The sequence below is a fragment of the Rousettus aegyptiacus genome, unplaced genomic scaffold (assembly GCF_014176215.1).
Source record: "Rousettus aegyptiacus isolate mRouAeg1 unplaced genomic scaffold, mRouAeg1.p scaffold_m13_p_20, whole genome shotgun sequence".
In the NCBI taxonomy this organism is placed as follows: Eukaryota; Metazoa; Chordata; class Mammalia; order Chiroptera; family Pteropodidae; genus Rousettus; species Rousettus aegyptiacus.
The window spans coordinates 1,464,567-1,480,512 of record NW_023416296.1 but is presented as its reverse complement, the minus strand read 5'-3'; the positions used below and the strand labels follow the sequence as shown (position 1 = coordinate 1,480,512).

Below are 15,946 nucleotides of genomic sequence, written 5' to 3'. Positions count from 1 at the left end.
TGTGTTTTGCCCATGTTGTTGGGCCATTGACAAGGTGGAGGCTGGAACCCAGGGGGCCCGTTGCTCCCGACTGGTGTCGGCCACGACCGTTCTGGGCCGTGGGGACGTGGCCGTGGGGACGTGGCCCGGCACGAGTGGCCTGGAATGGTGCACCCATCTGCAGCTCTGACTTATCTTCCGTCCAGAATTTAATTTCACGTTTCAAATGCCATCGACGGAAGGCACGAGGGTTTCCGTTTTTAGCTTTTATTATGACATTAGCCCATGTTCATTGAAAACAAACAAACCCACCGCCCCGCTTCCCAAATTCTACGCGTGACCGGTTTGTCTTCAGAGGTTCTTTCGTTTTTCTTTCATGGCTCATGTGCCCCCTGCTGTCTGGGCAGGAGCAGGTCCGGGGCTGGCTGCGGGGGCTGCGATGCAGGGTGCAGTGTGGACGTGGTCAGGGTGCCGTGTGGACCGTGGTCAGGGTGTGGTGTGGACATCGTCGGGGTGGACTATAGACATCGCCAGGGCACCCCCTGTTCTGTGTTTGGGCCATCTTGGGGGACGCGCGATGTTATCTGGATCGTGCGCTGCCTAACGAACCCCCGCAGACCGCGGCTTCCGCAGCAGGCGCGGGCGGGAGGCCACGGCTTCCGCGGGCCGCGTGTGGCAGGGCGGCTCCTCCCGAGGCCTGTCCGCGGCAGACGCCATCTCCTCCCTGTGTCCCCACGCGTCACCTGTCCGTGTGTCTGTGTCCGGATTTCTCTGGAGGACAGCAGTCACGTGGGGTCAGACCCAGCCCGCGGCCTCACTCTGGCCCGGCCACCTCTGGGCCCGGGCTTCCACACCTGGATTCTGGGGACACAGTTCCGGCCTGGCTGAGCCGTGTATACCACGGCCGCAGGTCAGCGGGGGCCACACCTGTGAAGGGAGGCTGAGGAAGTGGGGGGGGGGCAGAGCTGGAGGTGAGCGGGCACCCAGTCCCGGATAGGCCTCGGCCAGCCCCTCGGGGGGCTCCGTCTGATGGACACTGACCGCCAGGGTGTCCCAGGCTGGGCTCATCCCACTCACCTGGTCCTCAGAAACACGTGAGCTCTGTGGCGTGGCCCGCTGAGGCTGGCCCAGAGGAGCCAATGACCCTCTGCTTTGGGGACAGGAAGGAGACCGGGGCTCAGCGCCCTCTTCTCCCTGTGCCGTGGACGCCCCCAAGGCGCGAGGGCCCACGCGTCCTGCCCAAGGCGCCTGACCCGGAGCCGGAACGCAGCACCCAACGCCCCTCCCCCCTCGTGTTCCCTCCGGCCTTGCTTCCTCCTCGCTCCCTGGGACAGAACCTCTCAGACTACGCCTCGCGGTCAAGCCCCCCTCGGCTTCCGAGTTCTGAGACCTCCAGCTGGAGCCCAGGCTCGGGGTCCCCGAAGGCCTCTGCTCGCGGGAGGCCCAGCCAGCCACACCCCGGAAAGGGGGCCCTGGCTGCAGCGTGTGGGCTGGTTGCAGAGGGGACCAAACGCACGCTGCAGGACGCGGGGCGGGGGTGGGGGCGGGGGCGGGGGAGGGGCAGGCGCCCCGTCCTTTAAGCTTTAAGTTTATCGTGTCCGCACCAGACCTACTTTGAGCCGGGCCACTCCCGCCACCCTGGCGAAGGACGCTTCATGCATGGGTCAGTGCGTGCGTGCCCCGGATGGGGGCTGACGCCACCCCCCGCTGGCCTCCGCGCCCCCAGCTCCTGCCCAGGTGCTGTGCAGACAGCGCATGGCTGCCAAGTGCGTGCTCCGTGGGCCTCACCCAGGGTCACCCCGTGGCCGACGGGGGGCGGGGCAGCGCGTGGGCGGGGGTCCGCCCCCCCCACCCCCCGCGTTCTATAGCGAAGAGAAACCCCCCACCCCACCCCAGTTCCTGATGTTACCATTTCAAGTGGAAAACTGTAACGGAGTTATAGTAATGTAGTTCTCCAGCCTCTGAAAATCTAGCTCAGTCAGGAGGTCCCTACATCTCATTTCTGTACGATCGCAGTTCTCGGAGCTGTGACTCAGGTGGCCTCCCGGTGGCGTCGGGATAATTGAATGTCACTGGTTCCATTTCTTTTTAGATTAACACTGAGCTAGCACAAATGCTTATAGCAGTTTGAGATGTATCAGCCCATCATTGCTATAAAATAACAAGGAATGTATCTTTATTCATGGAAACACAAGCATCTGTTGGCTCTGGGAAGGGGGGCGTGGTGAGTCCCGTCTGGTGTGAGCTGGCAGAGAGGGGTAGTTAGCTAGGTCTCAGTTACCCATAGCTGTGTGACAAACCACCGCGAAACTGAGTGGCTTAAAATAACCGTGTATTTATTTCTCGATTCCGGGGGTTGGGGGTTAGTCTGGGCTCAGCGGGGCGGTTCTTCTGCTGGTTTTGCCAGCTTCCGAGGTCAGCTGGTGGTCAGTGGCCTCACTCTAACGACTGGTTGTTGGCTGGGGTGACAGGTGGCTGCCTGTGTGCCTCTCAGTGTCCACCGGGGCCACCCACATGGCCCACCCCAGGCAGCACATCAAGACAACAAGCCCCGTAGCAAGGCCTTTCAAAGCCACTTTTTTTTTTTAATTCACTTATTAACCATGGCTAAATACACGTGTCATTTTGGCCATTTTTAAGGGCACAGTTCAGTGGCTTTATTCAGAGCCCTGCCTTGCATACCTTTGCTGCAGTCCCATTGGCCACGGTGAATCTCAAGAGCAGCCCAGGGTCAAGGTCGTGGAGGAGCGCAGCTCTCAAAGGGAGGAGCTGAGCGTTACCGGGGCTCATTGTGTCTCAGGCACAGTTAGGCTGTGGAGCCTGTTCCCAAAGGGGTGGGTGGGCCAGATGCCCGAAGGCCACCATTGAGGAAATGTGGCGCGAGGTGGCCCTGACCCTGTGGCTTTGTGGGGAGACGATGTCTGATGGGGTCAGGGCAACAGGGGCCTGGGGAGAGGCAGGTGATGGCAGACATTGGATACAGGGATTCAGCTGGTGCTAGAGGAGTGGACCCTGGTCCAGTGTCCTGAGGGACAGGCCCAGCCGGGCAGTTAGTCAGGTGCCACTGAGCAGAACCCGCCCGGGAGCCCAGGCAGGGGCAGAGTGGGGGAGGAGGGCGCCTCGTGGGCACACAGCCATCTGGTACACACAGCGGGGGCTTAGAGACCCCGACCTCGTCCCTGTCAGGGCCAGGCGGCCTTGAAACACGAGCTCTCCCTTAGGCAGGTTACAAGCAAAGGAGCACCAACCAGGCTTGCTGTCAGACTCAGCGTCACCTGCTCCCTTCTAAACTGGGGTTTGATTACAGATTGTGTGGTGTTTGTCTGGGACTCTCAGTGACAGTGACAGTGGCACAAGCCTGGGGGCCAGCCGGACCCCTGGGAGGGAGCCCCCCTGCAGACCCGCAGCCGGCTTTCATTCCCCTGGGGGACCACAGCTGGAGCTGAGGGGGCTGGAGCGGGAGAGGCCCGGGGGGCGGGGACTGGTGTCCTGAGGGTCTCCGGGCAGCGACCCTGGTGGGTACTTCGCTGTCGGGCCTCATGTCACCCTCGCGACAGCTCTGCCCCGCTTTGTCCAGCGCTCCGGGTGGGTTCTCTGGGAGTGTTTCCTCCATCGTGAGGAGCTCCGCCCCTTGCTCAGGAAGCGCATGCCTGCAGGTGGGATCGGGTTCCCCGCACGCCACCCGACACCCAATCCGAACAGGTGCATTTTGAGAAACAGTAAATTTTGAGAAACAGGTGAATTTTTAGAAACAGGTGAATTGTTAGAAACAGTGTGCACTTTTTTTTTTATTTAATCCCAGAGAACATTCGAAAAAACAATTTGGAGCAAAGAAAAAAAAGTTTTTGCTCGAGTGCGCGCGCACGCACGTGTGTACGTGTGTGTTGGGGGCGAGTGTGGGAGGAAGGGAGACCCTCCTTTGAAAGGTCACGCTTACTCTGCGCCCCCCACCCATGGACAGAGCCTGCCCCGGGCAGCAGCTCCCACCTTTAGGCTCCCACCTCTACCAGGGGCTGCGAGCACTTCCTGACTTAGGGACCTTCCGGACAGCAGAGTTGGGCTCATGGGCTCATGCTCCGGAGGCCAGGGGCGGGTCCAGTGGCATTTCTGAGTGGGCGGGGGCAAGGCGGAGTCTCTTTTGCAGGCCTCTGTGTTGGGTGGGGGGCCTCCAGGGAGTACACACTGAGTGGGGTTAGGGTGCAAGGGGCTTGGGGGGCATCGTCATGCCTGTGAAAGATAAAGGGAGCAGGACCAGGCTGGCAGAGCCCTGGACCTCTGTGCGGCCGGCCGCTGGAGCAGAGATTGCCTGTCAGAGGCTTTTGGCCCGTTCCCCACCTGCTCCAGCCACCAGGGGCTGCCTGGGAGGGTGGCCTCGGGCCGCACCCACAGCTCCGTCTGGTCTCCCTGCCTCTGCCCCTCGGCCTGCCCTCTGGCCCGGCTGCCCTCGCTCTCTGGCACCCTGACTCTACTGCGGGACTCATGGAAAGGGTGCTGATGACGGTCCGCGGCTCATGGCTCAGTGGCTCCTGCTGAAGCAGGCCCCGCACTCAGGTGACAGGGCCTCAGTCCCCACGACGGGACAGCTGCACGCAGCAGTCACTACGGGCGGAGAGGGCACCAGCGCTGAGTAACAGCCCTGTCCTCACAGGGAGGGGGATCCACACGGAGGGCCGTCCCCGCGCACGGCCTCCCACCTGCCAGACGTCTGCCCCAGGTCTGTCCTGGCCTGGTACCGGCTTCACCTGCTCCTGCGACCTTGGCTTTGACCACTAGGCGGATCGGGCCAGGTGTCTCTCCAGTCCCCCTCTGCACGCCGCCCGGTCCTCTCAGCTGGCACTCGACGTCTGGGCCATGGCAACGAAGGAGGCTGAGTCACCCTGCAGACCCAACACGTGTCTCCATGGCGCCCGAGCCCAAGCAGGCGAGCACCGTGCCCCGGGGCCTCCAGCCCCTCCAGCCCCTCCCCGCAAAAAAGCCCCGCGTGCGATTTTCGCCCTCGTAGAAGCCTATGTTTTAAAGAATTTGTCTCTTGAAAAAAATTACATTTGTTATTATTTTTCTATTATGTGTTAATCAGCAGTGTACAACATCTTTCTGTTTGAGATTAGTATCAATGCGCTGGAGTTATAAATCCCTGGCTACGTTACTGTCTTTCGTTTTGGTGGGTTTGTACATCTCCAGTATACGTGACGTTTGCCTTGGACTATTAAAAGGGCCTGGGTCAGCCCGGGGCCGTGGCTGTCTTGGCACAGTCTTGGGGATCACGGAAGCCTGCAGTAGGAACTCCTTATTTTACAGAAAAAGAAACTGAGACCTAAAGGGAAAATGACCTTTCACAAGGTCACAGGCCGGCTCTGAGGTTCCCGGCAGTGGCAACAGCCTGATGTCCCTGTCCAGCTGCCCCCGGAAGCCTCCCCCGGGGCCGTCTGCGCCGGCTTGCGTCCACTCCTGAGACTCACCTGGAGCCCACACTTTTGTCCATGCCCCTGGCAGGGCCTTGCCAGGAAAGTTCTCCAAGGAGAGTCTCAGGACTGGGAGACCCCCGTGGGCTCGGAGTGGGTGCCGTCTGCCATTCGACCTGGGGATCGCCTCTCTGGCCCCGGTTTACTTCCCTGTGAAACGGGATGCCAGCAAGTCTGTTCTGGGAATGAGAAGAAGCCTCCGACCGGGCGTCCCTCTCCCGGGCCCCGCCACGCTCACGGCGGGCACTCAGATGCCACCCTCCTTCTCGTCGAAGGCAGAAGGCCCCTCGCTCCACACACCCGCGCCAAGTAACGCCCTAGCGAGACTTCCTTTCCCCACTTCGGCGGAGGCCGCGGGGCGTGCGGGTCAGGGCACTTTCCCGGAGGGCGAGGCCCGCAGCTTCACTGCGCCTCGGTTTCCGCAAACGTAACGCGGGTGCCACTGTCCGCACCCACGGCCTGCGTCTGTAAGTGCGGGAGATGGCGCACGCACACAGTAGGCTCTCTGTGAATCCCAGCGATGACCACATCTGCTGTCAGCGCAGGGCCTGGCACAGCGGCTAAGGGCTGGGTGGGCCGGCTGACTTCCGGGCTTCATTCAAATGTTTACTCAGCCCACGTGTCCAGATGAGCTTTTCCAGAGGCAAATTCCTGCTCAGCGCAGGTCCAAGTGATCACAGATTCTAACCGAATGTAGATCAGTTTATACCGATGGCACTTGACACTGTGGAGACAAATACAGTATCTTGAGCTGACCTAAAAGCTCAAAGTAACTATTAAGGGGTCGTCAAATACCTAAATGATGAGATGCTTTTTCATTAATTTTTAACAAGTAATTATTACAATGTGCACATAAGATAAACTTAAATGTCACCACCTAGCACACGATAAAAGCTTCTCTCCCCTGCCCGGCCGACGACGGTCTCACGTTTATCCTTTGGGAAGTTTTCTGGACGTGTAAGTGCATACGTTATTTTTTAATACATGAAAGAGATCATTGTACACCTATCACTCTGCATGTTTATTTTTTATTTTAAATTTAACAAATCTTGAAGATTACGTAATATCAGCATGTAGAGAATTACATTATTTTTTAGTGTTTAAAATTAAAAATATTATGAACGTTTTGGAGTTTGTTTAACCAGATCTATTGGTCGTTTTCAGTTTTTTTCTTCTTCTTGTAATTATATATTATAGGTCAGAAGCCTTCCGCACGTGCAGGTGCCTGGGAACTCAGCTGCAAGTGACCGCTGAAAGCGGCAGCATAGGGTCCAAGGTTTTACGGTCATTGAATGTCCGCGGGCACCGCATACCAGAACTTCTTTTCCAAGGATACGGGGATTGGGAGTAGAGCAGGTGCATGTATGGTTTTTATTTTATTGTTTTATTTTATATTTATTTTATTTTATATTTGTCTAGGTGTTTTCTGAAATAATTTGAGGAAGCTTAAAATCAGGCACAGTGACAATAAAAGCACCTGGGATTTTAGGTTCAGGAGGCACAGGTGGACCCGAGGACCCAGCAGGCATCAGGTGACACCCAGGAATGGGGCAGAGAATGGGGAGTGGAGCTGGCCCTCTGCCGTGGGCAAGGGCTGCGACCAGCCTCAGCACTGTCTTGCCTGGCCACTCCCTGGGCGCTTTCCAAGCTCGGCCCCTGGGCAGGTGCCCCAAGGGGGTGCAGGGGGCTGGGAGCCACTGTTCTGCAAGGAGGGGATCACCGGTCAGTGACTGCAGGTGGGGGGCGGGGCTAGCGAGGCTGGTTCAGGGCGCCCTCCCCATTCAAAAATATTTCCTCCAGGGTCAAAAACCCATACAGTGTTGCTCTCAGTCACAGGGCTCCGCAGATGGGTCTGAAACACGATTCTCCAGCAGAGACTGAGGGTCCCAGCACGCTTTCCACCGTGACCCCACCCCTGCGGTGACCCCCAGACAGGGATTCCTGGCGGAGCTCAAACCCAGAAACTCCCCCAGCGCCCACACGGGGGGGGGGGGGGGGTTCTCGGGAGGAGACAGGGTTGGGGGAGGGAGTTATGGGCCGTCCTCATGGCCCGTGGTGGGGCTGTTTGCCTGTCCCCATTTGCCAGGACCCCCTCCCATGCGGCTGTTCCCCCGTCTACATCCAGTTCTGTCTGTGCCCCCACTCGCTCACCTCTCTGCGCCCCCAATTCCCGCCTCTGCATGGACCTTGTCGGTCCCTCACCCCCGCGCGAGCCCAGGCGCAGGGGTCTGGCGGGTCCTCCCGCATCAGTTACCAGGAGGCGCCCGGTCCCTTCCCTGTCCGGTGCCTCCAACTCCGTCCTCCTCCCCAGGCCCCTCCCCCCCAGTTCTCCTCCAGCCGGCCCCCCTCCCGCCCCCTCCCCCACACCCTCCGCTTGTTCCGCCCCTTGAGGCCCGTCCCCTGTGACCTATGCCCCCGTCCCTTTCTGTGTGCCCTGACCCTCCCGCGTGAACCCTGCACCCCGTGCTCCCACGTGTCCCCCTGTCACGCCATGTTCCCCCTGTCCCACCACGCGTCCCCCGCGGGCCCCTCTGCCCCTCCGCGGTGCCCGCTGCGTGTCCCCGGCCCGCCGGCCCGCGCGCCCCGTGCCCCCCACCCCCCGCGTGTCCTCCGCCCCGCGCCGGCGGAACTGTGGGAGCTGCGCGCACAGGAAGTGGCGGGGCGGCGCGGCCGAGGGCGGAGGGCGGCGGGCCGGGCCGGCGGGAGGATGGGGGCCGGGGGCGGCGGGCGCCGCACTCGCTGAGGCCCGACGCAGGGCCGGCGCCCAGGGCCGGAGCGCAGGCCGGAGCGGCCGGACGCAGCGCCGGGGCCGCACGAGCGACCAGCAGGTGAGCAGCGCGGCCCCCCCGAGGCCGGGCCCCTGCCCCCGCCCGCGGTAGCCCCCCCACTCCCCGCCGCCCGAGGTCGGACCCCTGGCCCTCGCCCCGTCGCCGGGTCACCCGGGGTCGCCCAGCCCCGCGGCCCCGCCGCAGTGGGCCGGCAGCGCCCCGCCGGGCTCGGGGCCTGCGGGAGGCCGGGGCGAGGGGTGGGGGGAGGGGGGCCGGGGAGTCTGGGGGCCCAGTGCCCGCTCCCGGCCTCCCCGGGGCCTTGTGCCGCCGAGGCCCAGGCCACTTCCCCGCCTGCCCGCTGCCGGCTGCTGCGCTGCCGCGGCCCGGCGCGCGGCGCGGGGAGGGGGAGCCCCAGGAGTGGCCCTGAGGCCGGGCCTAAGGGGGGCGCATCACCCCTTCCCCTGTCTCTGGACTTTGCTGGGGCCCCTCTGATTCGCTGCCGGCGGAACGCGTCCTGCGTCCGGCCCAGGCATGGGGGCACTGGGGACGGGGGACCCCCGCCGCGCCCCGACCTAGCACGCAGCGGCCGCGTGCTGGCGTCAGTCTGCTGGTGGGACCGGGAGAGGGCTGCGCTGACTTTTCAGCTTTGACTTTGGCGTTTGGACCAAAGAACCACTGTGAATTTCCACGGCCCCGGTCACGTGACGGGTCCATACTCCAAGAGCCATGGGGAGGAAGCCACCCCCACCCCAGGGTGGCCCAGAGGACCCTGGAGCCTCTGATCCCCAGGTCCTCAGGAAAGGAGGATTATTAGCAGTTGAAGCACCTTGAAAATTTATACTTTTTTTTTTTTTACTTTGAGAGAAGTTCAGTGAAATCGGGGAAATGTTTTTATAATGGCTTCCCAGATCTTTTATTTTTAAGCACAGTATTGTCTCGTCCAGGAGAATTCCTGAGTGGTCAGGTTCCTTTCTGTAGGAAATATGATCTTATGAGAAAGGAAAATGAAGGCTGTTGGACTTGAGACAGACTGGAATGGGAAGCGGCCCCTGTACTAACAGTGAAAAGCATCCCGGAGCACCCAGACCCTGCTGGGGAGCTGGTGCGGAGGGCCTGGTGGTCACACCCAGCGACCCCGGACAGTCCCCTATATGTTTTTTATTCACTGCTCTGCCTCAGGCTGACTATACTCTTTCAGGGGTTGCTAATCAACATTTTCTCTGTTAAAAAGCTCCGCGAAAGGTCTCGGTCAGATTCTGAACATTCTCTAACTTGATCACTTCCTTGCTGTGGCCACCTACCCTGTTCTGCCTGCCCTTTCAGAGTTTCAGTTAGCTTGTTACCACTTACTTCTGTATCCATGTCTCCGTGTTTCCTAGGGATGCGGTGGTTACATTGTTTAGGGAAGAAGCTGCCTGTCAGGACATTCGGGCTGCACAGGGCCTCTCCCGGCCCGGGAGGGCGTGTGCCACGCATGCCATAATGTTTTGAACCAGACTTCACGTGCTCGCGGGGTCCGACCTGGGCACGTCTGCCGAGAAGCCTGCCTCTTAGCAGGAGCCTGAAGAGGGAGAGAGAGCAGGACACAGTCAGCGTTGCGGGTGGCAGAGGAAGATGCAGGAGGGGTCCTCGCCGTGTCCCAGGTCCCGACTGTAGAAACTGGCTCCCGGCAGCGTGCCGCCACCCCTGGGCTGGCCCGCTGGCCCGCGCAGACGCTGCGTGCGCCCACGTGTCTGCTGCCAGGGCAGGGAGGCCGACTGGGAGCTGTCGTCTTGTTTTGGAAGTTAGAGTAAGCACATCGCCCAAGTGACCACTTTTGCTCCTGCTCCCCACGTTCACTCGAGGTGGGGCCCGATCACTGGCGGAGCCCTGGACGTGTAATCTCTGATCGAACTTTGACCCTGTAGAGGACTGGTCTGCGGAAACGGACAGAGGTTCAGTTTCCGGCCAACGGTCAGGTCACAGATCGGCGCGGCCAGAATCTAGACTAAGTTCCACCGACTCCCATCTTACCAGAATCGTCAGTCTAAAGGTCCATTATCTCTGAAATCAGAGGTGGGAGAGAAATGTCGAAATCAGGATGAGCAGGGATTGCATTCGAGAAGAACCAGATTTACCGGGGTTTTGCGGGGAAGGGTCGGGTGAATCTGTCCAGTCACATGTGCCCCTTAAACACACCCCTCCCGTTGACCTTCTGGCCAGCTTAACACGGGAGACGCCAGAGGGGGCCGACAGTGCAGGTGGGGTGCCCGGCCCCCGCGTGAGCACGCAGCCCCTCGTCACCTTCGGGCTGCACCTGGGGCCGAAGCCGTGGCTTCTGCTCCCGCCCCGTCCTGCCCTCTCTGGCCTTGCGTTGCCCTGTACAAGTCGTGGCTGGCTGACGTTGGTGGACAACACATTGGGCACATTGGTTACCTTTCTCTGCTTTTCGAAGGACTTAGTGTAACTGAGGACTTTATCACTTAGCCTTCTCATTAAGAAGTTTACAGCACAGGTGACTAACTTCTGTAAAACAGTCGTTCAGAAATTTTATGGATTTTTACCTGTGGTTAACCAAAGAATGCTTGACGTTTTAAACAACTTGTTTCAAATTGTAAAGCAAAATGACCGTGACTTAAATAGTTGTTTGTAAAACCACTTAACTTAAAATTTATCCTAAATGACTAATTTTAAAAAGCTTCATTTTACGCAAACGCAATAATAGTTCCTTCTCTGACACTCTTTCTTGCGGTCATTTAGAAGAGTGTGCCGTGTTTGATTATCAAGCAGTGTGCAAGAGGCCGAAACATTGATAACCTTGGAGGCGTCTGTGTGTGTTTTGGTGGGGCGGAGGAGGGGAATGTTGGCCCAGGCTCTCACCACCAGGCCGAAGTCTCTGACTGGCCCTGGGCGCGTGGCCCCGGGCGCGTGGCCCCGGGCGTGTGGTTAAACAGGCGTGTCTTTTTCTCAGTAGCCAGAGGGCTGTAGATAGGATCCGTGGTAGATGCTAGTGCTGCCAAGTGGAAGGAGCACATGACCTTGAACACGTGACCTTGAACACGTGGCCGACAGAGTTTCTCCCGGCCAAGTGCTTTGCATCACACAGGACTGGAAACGGAAGCCGGGCGCCCAGGGTGGGGGCGGCATGCCAGCACTGGGGAGGCCTGTCCCCGGGCGACTCGGGAGGGCCATGCATCATTCATGGGGGCGCCCGGATCCCGTTCAGAGGCTGGGTGGGGAATGAAATCAGTAACAGAGATGCGGCCGTTGCAGACCAGGTGGGGCCGAGCCAGAGGCCCGCAGGTGGCGACTGCCTCCTCATCACGTGCCTGCTGACCTGAAAACGTTGTAAAGACGTGCAGGTGTCAAACCGAGGTCTGACTGGATGCAAGCCACCTGGGCGCTCAGGAAAGCCAACCAGTGCGAGCGCCGCACCTCAGAAAGCGAACGGCCGGCTTCCCAGAGTGCTCACTGAAGAGCGTCTCCGTTGCAGAAGGCCACACCGCGGGCGGGGCGAGAGCACGCCCGGCCGGTCAGCGGCGCAGGGAGGACAGAGCTCGGGCGGCACAGTGCGGGGAGCCGTCTGTCCGCTCAGGATGGACAAGGTGCGATGCCTGGGGGACGCGTCTCACAGACGGACTTGTGGTCTAGACCACGGCCCCAGCCTGACTGGGGTGGTCGTTGGATGAACGAATGAACGCACAAATGCACCTTTTATTAGGAAGAGTTGCATAATCCTCACATTTAGAGAGAAACTACTCAGTTAGTAGACCTGGCAAAGTATGGTTCGATAGCAGCGATTTTGGGCAAGATAAGACAGAAGTCAAATAGTTCAGTGACAATCGGGTCAGTTGAGCTGTGCAGGGCGCGGATGCCGAGGCGAGAGGTGCCTTGGGGGCTGAGGTGGGGGGCAGGAGGAGGTGGAGAGCTGGGGCGGCTGTGCCGCCCTGGGAGGGGACAGCAGGGCAGGGCACCTCGCTCAGGCCCTGCACGCGCCGCCGAGCCGCCCCCGTGCGGCCCCACAGGCCGTGCCCCCTCCCCTCGGGCTGAGCGGCCCCGTGACGGCCTCAGAGGCCAGGCCTAGCGGTGCAGTGACCCACAGTCGTTAGCGATCGTGTGGCGTGGGCGGTGTTTGGGTTTCGGGTTATAAAAAGCCCCGTGGTTCCCGCAGGTCTCCGTGAGCTGTGTGCCGCAGGCCCCTTTGCTGTGACGTCCACAGGGGTGGGAGTCGGCGGTAAAGAAGCAGGCGCCTGTAGGAGGACAGAAGTCTGAGCGCACACGTCACCGCCGGGGTTATTCTCAGCTTTCTAAATCCAGGCGCACGCTACTGTCACTTACGTTCTAGAACCTTCCTCAGGAGGCGCACCGAGGCCTGCGGTTCCAGCTCCCGGTTCGCATACACCGTCCCGGACCCCTCGCGGCCCGGCACGGCTCACCTCTTTCCTTCGCATTTTCGGGAGTTACCGGGTGTAAACGCTTCTTTTTCAGGGAGCAGAGCTGTATGTGAAAGTCGTAAACACAGATGCCAGCAGTGACCAGGCGGGAGCGTGAGCCAGTGACAGGCGGGGGGCGGTGGCGTGCGAACCTCGGCGCACTCACCGGACCCCAGCCACGATGGCCATTGTGCCCCCCCGGGGCAGCAGCAGAGTGCACGGAGCTTTGGGACCCGGGACAAGGCAGAAACTGCAGGCAAATCAGAAATGCTCCTGCCTGAGTTCAGCCTCTGGGCCTTTGTTTTTACAACCTCTGGTCTAAAATATTTGCTTAAGTTTTTAAACAAAGTAACTGAGTTAAATAAATGAGGACCAAGTGGGAGAAGCAGGACGCGAATGACAGAAACCCAGGACATCCCGTGTGGGCGGAACCCAGGAGCCACCCAGCCCAGCCCAGCCCACGACCCCGGGGCAGGACAGGGCCCTGTGCCCACGGCAGGGGGCAAGCGCATGGCGCGGGCGCTCCCGGGGTCTGGGGAGCGCCGGGGCGGGGAGCGGAGCGCGCACGGCCGTGGGGTCGAGCGCCTCCTGTTGCGGCCGCGCGGGCGTCCCCTGTGGGGCCCTCTCCCCGCATGCCCGCCGCGCCGTGTCCGTCCCGCACATGCTCCGCCCGCGCGGTTCCGTGTGACGTGTTTTCTTCACCTTGCGCTGTAACGCGTGCATCACGTGCCTTTTCCCAGTCGCGTCTTGTCTTCTCGCTTTATTCGGATGAGTGGAGGCTCGTGGTGTAGTGTGGCAGGCACCCATCTGCCGCTCACGGCAACGCCCTCCGAGTGTCGCTGCGGAGCTGCGCCCCTGCTCCCCCCCTCCGTGGGCTGCGCCCCCTCGTGGAAGTCCGGGAGTTCGCCCTCCACGCCGGGGCCCCGTCTCTGTGTGCTGAGGAGTGGGAGCTCGGCGTGCTCATCCCCAGCGCGGGACCCGTGGGCCTGACACCAGCGCTCTCCGCCTTCTCTGCCGGCCTGTGGTGCCCAGGCCCCCGTCTGGCTCCGTCCCACCGGTCAGCGATCTGCGCAGGCGGTGGCGTGCCCGCCAGCCCTCCACCTGCCTTGCCATCCGCACATCCTCCCCTGGGTCTGCGGAGCGCCTGGCCATCCTTGACCTTTGCTTTTCTGTGGACGTGTTGGAGTTGGGTCGTCACGTTTCATGCAGAACTTTGCCAGGATTTGGACTGACCTTGCACTGACTCTACGGGCCTGTTTGAGGCGGTTTTTCTGTCTGTGTGACCTTCATCTTCCCGCCGTGAACACAGCGTACCTCTCCATCCACGCAGGCCTTTTTAAACGACTTCCGTTAGGTTCTGCGACAGTCCACGCTGTCTTAGCCTCTGGCTCACTTTGTTCCCAGACGCCCCGATCATTCCTGTTGCCTTCGTGAGTGTGTTTAAAACTTGTTTCCATTAAACGCTTTTCCTCGACTCCGCGTTGGCGTCAGTTCAGCGCAGGGTGTCAACTTCATAGCCGGTCGCCTCCCCAGTCTGAGGACGATTCGCGGATCTGGGCGCGTTTTCCGTGCGCTGTCCACACGGCCTGGGAGTGGAGGTGGCCGGGTTTCCTCTTCGCGCCCTGAGCGTTGTCCCACCCAGCTTCCCCGCCTGGGCCTCCTCCGGGGCGGCGTTGACGGGAGGCGGGACTGGGCGTTCTCGGCCCCGTTCCTGACTTCCGGAGATGGCGCTGCTGCCCCCCGGCGCGCTGGCCCAGACGCGGGCCGCTTGGCTCAACCGCCCACTGCTCCTCCAGGATCAGAGGCGAAGAGTCGGAAAGGAAACCGGGATTGACGACCGGCCTGCAGCGGCCACCAGGGCCATGCAGGCATGCCACCCGGGTGACCTAGGTGTGGCAAGCCAGCGCTTGGGAGACGGCGCGGCCGGACCCGGGCGGGAGGCCGTGCGTGTCCGGCCACCGCAGCGCCGTGACCGTGCGCGAACCCCGGGGGAGCTCTACGTGCCCGTCTCCAAGTAAAACGAGGCGATAACTCGCGACGGGAAGAGAACAAAGCAGCTAGAAGCCCGGGCAGGTGCGCGTCAGCCGAGGTGGGCCGAACGGAAGGCGTGAGGCGCAGAGGTGCGCGCCGCCCGGGGGCTCCGGGAGCACCGTCTCTCGATGCAGGCATTGGGACTCAGGGCGTGTTGGTTCGTGTGAGTTTAAGCGACGAGGCCGAGCTGTGTGCGCTTTCCTGCATGTCTGTCATGTTTCAGTGGAAAGCGTCCGGGGGCAACGGCAGACGCGGGGCTGGCCAGCGGTGGGCACGCGACGAGGTCCGCGGACCTGACGCGCGTCGCCAGGGGGCAGCAGCGGCGCCACCAGCCGTCCGGACTGGCGCCTCGCGGGGCCCGTGCCGCTGGCACTGCCGGCAAGGAGGGGCCTTGCCCGGCAGACACGGCGGCGGGAGGGGGTCACCTGCCGAGGGCAGAGACGCAGCGACACCTGTCACCCCCGACGGGGCCCCCAGCACGCGGGGGGGGGGGGCGCAGGAAGGCCCGCCCCAGCCTCCGGTGTTGGAGGGCGACCTCCCGGCAGGAGCGGGCGGCGGCCTCTCCACGCGGCGGGTGCGCGGCGGGCGCGGCGGGGCGGGCTCGAGGCGTGTAAACGTCTCCTCGGGTGTCACCCTCCTACCAGAGTGAAGTCACAGAAAGAGAGAGAATGCTTGGTTTTCCGTGGATGCCCCGTGACAGGTTAAGAAAGTTCACTTGTTTCTGCGAGGATTTTACCGCACGTGGTGTTTTAGCAGAGACTCTTCCTGCACGGACCGGTCTGATCACGTGGGGTCCTCCTTCCATCCGTGAAGCCGGTGGAGCCCGTGAGCGGGTCCCCTGGCTGTCCCGGAAGCGCCCGGCCCGGCCGCGGTCGGTCGCTCCTGCTCCGTTACCGTGTGTGTTTGCTTTGTTTGCTTGGTTAACGTTCAGAGTTTTCTGCACGTACGTTCAGAAGCGAGTTTGGCCGATTTTGCCCTCGGTCATGCGGGCCCCGCCTGCGCTCGGGGTCTGGATTGTGCTGGTCCTGTGGTCCCAGCGGGTGGCCTTGCTCCTTCCTGCCGTGTGAAGCAGCTCACATCGCATCAGACCAGGGCGCCTGGTTCCACGCGGGTTCCCAGCCTGAGCCCACTCCCGTGCAGTCCCGGGCTCACGTCCTGGTCTGGCATTTTCTCTTTCTTCACGGGCCATCATCAAGCATCATGCTTTTATTCGAGTTAAGATCTGCATCGTATTCACAGAGAATTGTTTGTCTCTTCTTTCTTTTTGAAGTGGGGTTGACGTTCAGCATTATTT

General features: G+C 61.3%; 1 protein-coding gene across 2 annotated transcripts in view; it reads left to right on the top strand.

The window, feature by feature from the left end:
* The first annotated feature begins 8,117 nt into the window (after nucleotides 1-8,117).
* Nucleotides 8,118-15,946, top strand: part of AGPAT3 (1-acylglycerol-3-phosphate O-acyltransferase 3) — a 66,258-nt gene continuing 58,429 nt past the window's right edge. The window contains exon 1 of one of the 2 annotated variants that reach the window (XM_016143501.2): nucleotides 8,118-8,269. The gene's annotated coding sequence lies outside the window, so the exon portion shown is untranslated. The remainder of the gene's footprint in view (nucleotides 8,270-15,946) is intronic. The other variant, XM_016143498.2, reaches the window with a different exon arrangement.